This window comes from Gossypium raimondii, chromosome 10, assembly GCF_025698545.1.
Source record: "Gossypium raimondii isolate GPD5lz chromosome 10, ASM2569854v1, whole genome shotgun sequence".
Taxonomy (NCBI): domain Eukaryota; kingdom Viridiplantae; phylum Streptophyta; class Magnoliopsida; order Malvales; family Malvaceae; genus Gossypium; species Gossypium raimondii.
Window position 1 is genome coordinate 42,887,721 of NC_068574.1, and position 11,232 is coordinate 42,898,952.

At 35.4% G+C, this 11,232-nt stretch overlaps 1 non-coding gene across 1 annotated transcript; it reads left to right on the forward strand.

The window, feature by feature from the left end:
• The first annotated feature begins 10,813 nt into the window (after window positions 1-10,813).
• On the forward strand, window positions 10,814-10,920 carry LOC128034423 (small nucleolar RNA R71). Its single transcript, XR_008190548.1, has one exon. It is a non-coding gene; the product is annotated as a small nucleolar RNA R71 (small nucleolar RNA).
• The last annotated feature ends 312 nt before the right edge of the window (window positions 10,921-11,232 follow it).

Genomic DNA, 11,232 nt, shown 5'->3' on the forward strand with positions numbered 1-11,232 from the left:
AGGAATGAAACTGAGCATGCTTACAATCTAAGAATTGTATTATAGACTCTTGCGAGATAAATAGTTATACGCGAAGTTTAGTAAATGTGAATTCTAGCTCCGAAAGGTTGGATTTCTAGTATATGTGATTTCTACAGATGGTATCCGAGTTGATCCAAAAACAATATCTACAATTGTAAATTGGAAGCCTTCAAGGAATGTTTCTAAATTGTGTAGTTTCCTGGGTTTACCAGGATATTACAGACGATTCGTAAAAGGATCTTCAATGATTATTTTACCAAGTGTTACAGAAAATTGTTGATTTCATCTAGTTAGGAAGGTGCCAACAGAGTTTTGAAAGGTTGAAAACATTGTTGACAGAAGCTCCAGTTCTGATTCAGCCTAAATTCAGGAAAGAATTCATCGTTTATAGTGAATGCTTCGTTAAATAGATTAGGTTTCGTGTTGATTCAAGATAGTAAAGTAATAGTTTATGCCTCTCGATAGTTGAAACCACACGAGAAAAACTATCTCATACACAATTTGGAATTAGAAATTACTGTGTTTACTTTAAAGATTTGGCAACATTACTTGTACGGTGAGAAGTACCACATCTTTACCGATCACAAAAGCCTGAAATACTTGATGAAACAAAAACATTTGAACCTGAGACAATGTAGATGGCTTGAACTATTGAAAGATTATGATATAGTCATTGATTATTACCTGGGTAAAGCTAATGTTGTAGTTGATGCTTTAAAATGAAAATCTCTATTTGCGTTGAGAGCTACGAATCCCAGTTGACTATGAAACGTAATGGTTATATTCTAGACGAGCTGAGGGCTAAACTGTTATTCCTATAGAGAATTTGAGAGTTACAAAAAGAGGATTCAGAGTTACAAGCAAAATGAGTACTGGTTGAAAATGCACAGACAACCGAGTTTAGTATTTGTGATGATGGTAGCTTGTATTTTCGCAATCGATTGTGTGTACCAAATGATTCTGAGCTAAAACGAGACATACACGAGGTTGATAACCTAGAATATAGAGTTTTCTACAATACTTTTTAGCTTATCATTCATGCAAATTCTAAGTGGTCGATAGCAATTTTTGTAGTTTTACCAATAATTTTGTTTTATTAAGTAACTATAAGAAAATTTGTTATATTGACTAATTATTATGTTGAACACGTGATTTATCATCTTTGAAGGAATGCATTCAATGGAAAGTAGTAGAAGTTCACATTCTGCAGCATCTGTCTAATGGATTGGGCATTGGAGCTCTCTATATTTGGACACCCAAGTCAGCCTTGTTGGGCTTAAGAACTCACCCCAACCCAACGCCGGAGGAGCTTATCATACTAGGATGTGTAACAGAGGCCCAAATCGTATGCCCAAGAAGAGAATAGGAAAAATCAAAGGATGAAGGACTTAGTCTCCCACCTCCTCAACCACATGCCATAAATTAAGGATCAAACTTACTAGGCTTGAGAAGATCACGAGGACGCCACTTAGATGGAGAAAATTAAGGGGAGTTGACTGGAATGACGAAAATCTGCAAGTGTACACAATCGCAACAAGTAATAAAGTGACAAATAAATGTCGAGTTATCGTACCCACAGGGACTGTAAAAATGAATATTTTTGAAATTAATGTTAAAACACTTTGGTGATGGAAAATATTTTGGTTTAAAGATGATTAAAAACTAAGGGTTAAAAACTAAAAAAAATAAAAATAAAAAGGTTCTAATGCACAAACACAATTTCAATAATTCAAGCAGACAAAATATAATCAACCTAGCACGGATTAAATTCAAGCTAGATTGATTAAAATAACCATTTCAATAGCATAAATATTCATAAACATGTTTTTCAAAACAACAACGAAATTTAAAGAGATAGGGAACAAGAAGAAAATCTTGTGTTTCTCCATGGCTTGACTGATTTCTCTGTTCTTCGTTCCCCGTTTTCCTTGGCTTTCAAGGTGGCTTACGAACACTTTAATTGCCACTCAAAAATGGCTAATGAGGACCACTTTCCCAAGAAAAGAAATCGACAGTTGCACAAAAGGGAAAATGGGAAGGAAAAGTTGAGAGAAAGTGAGAGAGGAGAAGAGAGAATGAGAGTGTGAGGGATGAGTTGAATGATCAGCAAGGGGTCGCTTTTATAGCTGATTGTGGCTGCTAAAAATAGAAATTTCCATCAGCCAAAGAGACCCCCCTTGGCCGGCCACACACATGGAAAAGTTGAGAGATTCAACTTTGCTAAAAATAGCGTGGGGCAAATCAATAAAGCCACATTTTTTGGAGGGGTTTGAATGCAAGGTTAAAAGTTCTTCAAGTGCTTCTTTTCAAGTTTATTTAGTCAGCTAAAATGCTGATTTGGGTCAGCATATAGACGATTCTGGGCAGCCCAATTGGTGGCTAGTTCGGTTCACAAGATTCGGTTCAACCAATGCGGTTCAACTGGACCCTTTTTTTTCCATAATTAATTAATAATAATTTATTTAGCCCAAATTAAATTGGGAATAAATAAAAATTAATTAACACACATTTTTGGACCATCTTAGGCTGGAAATAAATTTTCCTCGATGCTTCAAATTGCTTCTCGGTTTTATTCTTCGAGCATTATCTCCAAAGCCAATTTTCGCCATTTATGCGAATCTGTCGAAAATAGTCAAAATTAATCAAAATTAACTATAAAATTCATTAAAATTCATCATGTTCATATTTTTAACATAATTTAATTATTTTATAATATTTAATTATTTTTCGACAAGAATTTAACCGAAATAGCATGATTTTAAGTTAAAAAGGGCATGTAAAAACACATAAATTTTCGTGTTTCCACACCCCCAAACTTAATTCATTACTCATCCCGAGTAATGCACAAATTTGAAAATAATTTTCTCGAAAACACTTTTTGAAAAACTCCTGCAGAACAACATTCTTTCCAAAATCATAAAATCAATATACTTATGCTCAAAAACAAGAAATTTGATAATTATGCTACTTAAGTATATATATCGTTCAAATTAATCTCAAAAATTACTACAATAGCAAAATTAGACTAAATGTTTCTTAATAAAGACATGTTAATCCCTACCAATTTGATTTTGATCCCTTATTCAAAATTAAACTGCAATCATTAAGCTTAACTGATGTCTTCATATGTTGACCAGAGTAATTTCTCTCCACTAATGTAGGTAACATTGGAACTTTGAATCAATAGGTCTGTAACAATGTTGTAATGTGGCTGGGCTTAGGGGTAGGTAAAAGATAGATAATTTTAGGTTTAAAAAAACCTTAGACTCAGCTTGTATCGGACCTTTCGAAATAATTATCTTCAATACATCAACTTTTCTTTCCTTTTCACATGCTCTTTAGTGCAATTTACTTCAAGTACATATGCTCTTTTTTTTTCGAGTATTTTACTGCTTGTACTACAATTTTTAGACCATTTCATACTTCTTTGTAACTCCCCTAAACTTATTTTCAAAGAATACTCTGAATAGTACTGAGCCTAGTGTTTAAGACATTTTTAAGATAATCAAGAAAAGTGATGGCTAACTTTGTAAGGGTTCAAATAAAATTATTCCATAAAGTCTCAAATTTGGGTTTGAAAGGATAAAAATTTCATCATGGTTGGCTTGAAAGACTCAAACGGTGTAATATCCCTAAAATTACTACTGTAATACCCCGAAAATTACTACAGTAAGAAAGTAGGTATCATTGATAGTAAAATAAGGAAATAAAGTGACAAAAAGGGAAATTTTGAGATATGGCAAATTATATTATGACATATTAATTCAAGAAAGGATTAAATTGCCAAAGTGAGAAAATTTTTGTTGCCCAAGAGTAAATACTTGAAATTTGAGGGATTAAAGTGTAAATATGAAAAAGTTGAAGGACCACAAGTGTAAATATTTTAAGAGTGGAATAATCTAGAAACTAAGGAAAATGGATGAATTAGGACCAAATTGAAAAGGTGAAGAATTTTGAGGGACTAAATTGTAATTTTACCTAATTAAGTGATGACTCAAGGATGGAATTTCAAAAGATTATAAAGGGCAAAATGGTCAAATAGAGAGAGAGAGAATTCTAGAAGGTAATGATGATGTTTGTGATATTTTTAATTAATTAATTAGATAAATGTTATTTAATTAATATTTTATTAAGATTTTTAGTATTATTTTATTATTAAATGATTAATATAAAAGGGAGGAAAGATGATGAAAAAATTATCATCTTTCCATGCACCCAACGTTAAAAAATAAGAGAAGAAAGAAAGTTTTGCTTTCTTTACAATTTGGTCTTTTCACCAAAAATTCACTATTTTCACCTAGAAATCAAAAGAATTTCCATAGCTTCCAAGAGAGAAAAATAATAAGGAGACAATGGGGAGCTAGAATGTCAAGTTAGGTTCAAGAAATAGAAGCTGGAGGAGAGAGAAAATCAAGTTAAAGATTGAAATCAATAACACAAGGTAAGAACATCAAGATTTCAATATATTTTTAAGTTTGTTATTGTTGAAAAAGCATGGAAATGATGTTATAGTAGAGTTTTCTTAAATAAATTCTTATGTTCTTGATATATTAGTGAAGGGAAATAAGTGAAAATGATGGGAAATATTATAGAGAAAGGGAATGAGGGAGTTATAAACTTAGTAATCAACATCTTGCACTAAAACAGTTTTGGTCAGTAGCAGTAGGATAACTTTGAAAAATCACCATAAATTGTGGAAATCGAATTAGAGGATGAACAAAATATGGAAATAAAGCTTATTAAGTCTAGTTTCTCATAGAAGAAACGGTATAAGTAATGGAAATGTAAGTCATGAGATATAATAAATTGTAACTCGGTTTAATACGTACGTAAATGTATGTCTTCTAGTACTGCCTCGTACCCTATTCTGGCGTCGAATATGAGTAAGGGGTGTTACAATGTGACATCGCCAGATTCGGTCATAACGTTTAGACTGGGTTTGGGGTGTTACAAACGGTCCAAACAACAGTTTCCTAAATCATTTTCAACGTTCCATGCTTCCTAGGATTTCGCCTTAAGAAACTACTAAGTCAATTCTAAAAACTTAAACTTTCATGCATGCCTAACTTTCCTAAAGAACTAAAATTTTATGGTATGATTTGCATGCTTTAATAGAAATACATTTCATGTCATTATTAAGCTAAGATAACAATTTATTGAAATAATCAAACTTTATTCATACTTAAATTTAGCATACTTAACAAAATTCAAATTTATTGAACAAAAATATATCATATTCGTAATTCAAAGAAAAATTTTATTCTGAGTGGAAATAATTTCAATTTTCGGTCCCCCCAACTTAAAATGAACAATGTCCTCATTGTTTAAAGTGAATAGATACTATACACCAAGTAGGATTCCAGAAAAGAGGACGTGAGTCAATTTGACTGCTTAAGTACCAAGCTCTTCCTAGATCCAATCCTAGACATGTATATACCTATTTCCACACTTTAGACTTTACTACTTGTCCACATTTACTTTTGATTCCCATCTCTTATTTTATTGTGAAAAAATAAAAAAATTCCTAATTACTCCTAATTCTAAACTAAGTTGATAAAAATTAATATATAAATTATAAATAATATAATTATATATTAAAGTTTATCACATTATTAATAATATTAAAGATATTTATTCTAGATGTTTTTTGAAAATATTCACAAAGAAAGGCACCTAGTTTTTTTATTATTTACGAAAAGAGCAACTAAATTTTAAAAATAATTCAATTAAGTCCCTAGACTTAATGAAAATTTAAAATTGAGTTACAAATTAAAACTTGGATCAAAATTGACCCTTTTATTTGAAACTAAAAATTTATTTTTCCATTTAGGGGATAATTTCTCAGAAAATTATGTCAAAATAAATTCCCAGGAAAGATTGGATGGGTCACAAACGGTCCTGCTTAAGTTTCAATCTCCTAGACAAAGTTTATTTAAACATAATTTACTCGAAAATATACCCTAAATCATTTATTCAAAAAGAAAAACGAAAAATTAAGTATTCGATAAAATGAACGAGATTTTATCCCGTTCAATTTTATCTCCCTAATAATGTTTCAGGCCCTGAGCATTAACTCGGAAATTAAGTCCCTTACCTTGGAGTTCAACAACTCCGTATGGATAGACTTGGTGAATCGTAAATGGACCAGACTAAAATGATTTTAGCTTACCTGGAAAGAACTTCAACCTAGAATTGAACAACAAGACTTGCTAACCTGCTTCAAATTCTCAAACTCGAATGTGGTTGTCATGCCATTTCTTGAGTCTTTCTTTAAGTAATTTGGCATTTTCATATCAGAACATTCGGAGCTCTTCTAACTCATTGAGTTGGAACATCCGTTTCTCTTTCGCGAGCTTAGGATCCAAATTAAGCTATTGAAGAGCCTAGTAAGCTTTGTGCTCTAACTCTAATTGTAGATGGCAGGCTATCCCAATGACCAACCTATAGGGTGACATCCCTAACGGTGTCTTGTATGTTGTTCTGTAAGCCCATAAAGCATCATCTAATCTTGTGGACCAATCTCGTCGGTTCGGGCAGACTACCTTCTCAAGTATGCTTTTGATCTCCTTATTTGCTAGTTTAGCTTGCCCATTTGTCAGCGGATGGTAAGCTGTTGCAACCTTGTATTTCACTCCGTGCTTGTCTAATAATCATTTTAACCACTTGTTCACAAAGTGGGATCCTTCATCACTGATGATAGCTCTTGGGGTTCCAAACCTTGTGAACACATACTTCTGCAGAAACTTCATCACAACCTTAGCATCGTTAGTCAGATATGCCTCAGCCTCGACCCACTTAGACACATAGTCTACTGCTACTAGTATGTACTTGTGACCGTAAGACGGAGGAAAAGGACCAAGAAAGTCAATACCCCATACATCGAACAACTCTACCTCAATGATGTTTGTTCGAGGCATCTCATTTCTGTTCGTGACATTTCCAACCCTTTGACATCGATCACAGCTCTTCATATACGCATATGCATCCTTGAATAGTGTAGGCCAAAAGAATCCGGCTTGCAATACTTTGGCCGCTGTACGTGTACCTCTGAAGTTTCCCCTACTTAGAGCTGAGTGATAGTGGTATAGAATCTTCGGTATTTCATCTTGTGCCACACATCTCTTGATCATCTGTTCTGCACACTTTTTAAACACATATGGCTCTTCCCAGACATAGTACTTAACATCGTGAAGAAACTTTTTCCTTTGTTGATACATCTTATCAATTGGAATCAAACCACAAGCTAAATAGTTAGCAATATCAACAAACCAAGGGGTATTATGGACATGATTTACCTTCAGGATCTGTTCATCTGGAAATGTCTCATGAATTGGTATAAGAGGAGAATTCCCTTCTTGTGGCTCCAATCTGGACAAGTGATCTACTACTTGATTTTCGACTCCCTTTCGATCTTGAATTTCTAGATCGAACTCTTGAAGTAGAAGTACCCATCGGATCAACCTCGGCTTAGCATCTTTCTTCGTAAGTAAATACTTAATTGTCGAGTGGTCCGTATAGATAGTCACTTTGGTACCTACCAGATAAGATCGAAACTTGTCGAAAGCAAACACAATAACAAGTAACTCTTTTTCTGTTACCGTATAATTCAGTTGAGCTTCTGTTAGGGTTCGACTTGCGTAAGAGATGGGATGAAAAACTTTGTTGCTTCGCTAGCCCAAGACAGCTCCAATTGCGAAGACACTTGTGTCACACATCAATTCGAATGGAAAATCCCAGTCTGGTGTGACGATTATGGGTGTCGTGACTAGTCGACTCTTCAAATTGTTGAAGGCTTTTAAGCATTCCTCATCAAACTTGAATATAGAGTCCTTCTCCAATAACTTGCATAAGGGTTTAGAAACTTTGGAGAAGTCCTTGATAAATCTTAGATAAAAATCGGCGTGGCCCAAAAAGCTCCTAACACCCTTTATAGATGTTGGAGGTGGGAGTTTCTCAATAATGTCTACCTTTGCTTTTTCTACATCAATCCCATGTCTCCTTATCCGATGCCCTAGAACAACTCCTTCTCGTACTATAAAATACCACTTTTTACAGTTGAGTACAAGATTCGTTTCTTCACATCATCTTAGTACCTTAGTTAGATTGGAAAAGCAATCATCATAAGTATCTCCGAATACTAAAAAATCGTCGATAAAGACTTCCAAATATTTCTCAACCATGCCAGTAAAAATAGACATCATACATCTTTGAAATGTAACAGGTGTATTACATAAACCAAATGGCATGCGTCTAAATGCAAACGTACCGTACGGGCAGGTGAATGTCATTTTGTGTTGATCTTCTGGTGCTACTGTAATCTGATTATACCCTGAGTATCCATCGAGAAAATAGTAGTAATCTCATCCTGCGAGTCTATCCAGCATCTGGTCCAAGCACAGCAAAGGAAAGTGATCTTTCCTAGTCGCCTTGTTCAACTTTTGGTAATCAATGCAGATTCTCCATCCCGTAACTGTTCTAGTCGGATCAACTCGTTGTTCTCGTTCTCTACGACCGTGATACCTCTTTTTTTTGGCACACACTGGACTGGGCTTACCCATTAACTGTTTGAGATGGGATAGATGATACTCGTATCTAACCATTTGATGATCTCTTTTTTTACTATGTCCTTCATGATGGGGTTCAATCTCCGTTGTCCATCGATAGTCCCTTTTTTGTCATCTTCCAGGATAATCTTGTACATGCATACAGATGGACTAATACCGTGAATATCAGCTATGATCCATCCGATGGCCTTCTTGAATTGTTTTAAAACTAAGATAAGTTTCTTTTCTTGCTTAGTGGTCAATTCTGCTGAAACAATCACAGGAAGAATAGAAGCGTTACCTAAATAAACATATTTTAAATGAGAAGGTAATACCTTGAGTTCTAATTTAGATGGCTCCTTGATCGACGCTTTTGGTTGGGAATAGTCCCTCTTTTCTAACTCTAAAGATTCAAACCTAGATTGTGGATTAAATCGCATTTGATTAGCTTCTAGCAAAGCTAAGTGTTCATCCTCCTCTTTATCATTTGGAGGATCCGATGTCAAAATTCTTTCCAGTGGGTCCTCAACACAGTTGAGTCCCTTCTCCACTATTAAATCCTCTAAATCGGACATTGCAGAGCAATCATCCATTGTGTTAGGAAATCGCATAAACTTAAATACGTTAAATGTTAACTGATCATCCTGAACATGCATAGTGAGCTCGCCCTTCTGCACATCAATAAGGGTCCTTCCAGTTGCTAGGAACGGCCTTCCTAGGATGATTGGTATGTTTTTGTCTGCTTTAAAATCTAGAATTACAAATTCAGCAGGAAAGATAAACTTATCTACACGTACCAATATGTCCTTGATTTTTCTTTCTGGGTGTGCTAAGGATCGATCTGCTAGTTAAAGCATAACTGTAGTTGGTCTAAATTCTCCTATCCCCAACTTCCTAAATATTGACATAGGCATCAAGTTGATACTTGCACCTAAGTCACATAATGCCTTACCACAATATGTTACTCCAATGTTGCACGGTATGGTAAAACATCCAGGATCCTTCAATTTTGGGGGTAGTTTGTCTTGAAGATATGCACTGCATTCCTTCGTCAGAGCTAGCGTCTCAAATTCTCCAAGTCTTCGTTTCTTAGACAATATATCTTTCATGAACTTGATGTAGTTCGGCATTTGCTCAAGTGCTTCAACCAATGAGATGTTGATGTGAATTTGCTTGAGTACGTCAAGGAACTTCTTGAATCGAATCTCCTGCTTCTGTTTATGAAGTCTTTAAGGGTAGGGTGGTGGTGGTTTCATTACTGGGACTGATTCTAATTGATTCATCTTTGGCAGCAATTCTGCATCTAACGACATTGTTAGTTGCTCAAAATTAACTAGTCCTGAGGTTACTTTGTCGGGTTTTGTAGATTTCAGTTCTGGTGAAACAGGAATTTCAACACTTGGTTGAACTTCTTTTGAATCTTGAGCATCAGCTGGCTCCTTTTCAACTTCGACAGTGTTGGGCTCTATTGTCTTTCCGCTCCTCAATGTCAATGCTTTACAATGTTCCTTCCCCAGATTTCTCAAATTTTTCGTGTCACTAAGTAGAGCACCTTGTGGTCGGTTCCTGAGTTCAGTAGCAAGCCGGCCCACTTGATTTTCCAAATTCCTTAAAGTGGCATCATTTTTCGCCATGTACGCCTTCAATAGATTCTCTAAGCTATTGGATGGTTCCGCTTGGGTTGGTTTCTGAACTTGTTAGGGAAAACTAGGCGGCTGAGTTGGTCTAGGTTGGGCGTAAGTGTTACTGGTTCCAACCCCTTGGTTACTCCAGGAAAAATTTGGGTGATTTTGCCACGATGAGTTATAAAAGTTGGATTGCAGTCCTTGCCTCCCTTGGTTTTGATTTTGGTTACCCATATAATATACGGATTCTGGGTTCGATGGACATTCTTCAAACAAATGTCCTTCCCCACAATACACACAGGCTATATTCTCAAATTGGTTAAGTGGTTGGGCTGCAAAACTGTTAGACCCATTAGTTGTAAGATTCTTAAGCATTGAGGATATTGAAGATACATGAGATGCGAGTGAAGGAGAGCGTCCACTTCATGTATTCCAACGACTCGTCTTCCTGACGCTCCTCAATTGGTTGGCCATTGATAATTGTTGCTGACAATCCTCTCAATAATTTCGTAAGCCTCATTATAAGACATAGAAAGGAGAGCACCATTAGCAGAGGCATCCACTACCATCCTCGTTTGAGCGTTGAGACCATTACAGAATGTCTCAAGTTGAATGCAATATGGGATTCCATGATGAGGGCACTTTTATAATAACTCTTTGTACCTTTCCCATGCTTCATACAGGGACTCATCATCCATTTGTTGGAAGGCAGTGATCTCATTCCTCAACTTGGAATTCTTGCTCGGCGGGAAATACTTCATGAGAAATCTCTCGGCTAACTCTTGCCATGTAAAAATAGAGTTCGGTGGCAATGAATTCAACCAGGCACGAGCTCTGTCCCTTAGCGAATATGGGAATAGCTTCAGTACTAATGCATCTTCGGGTATTCTGGCTTGAAAGAATCACTCACTTCCATAAATAGTCTTAAGTGAAGATGAGGATCTTCAATAGGCATTCCACTGAATTGGCCCACAGTTTGAATCATCTGAAACATGACTGGCTTCAGCTCGAATTGTTGTGCCTCGATTTCGGGTCTCCTAATA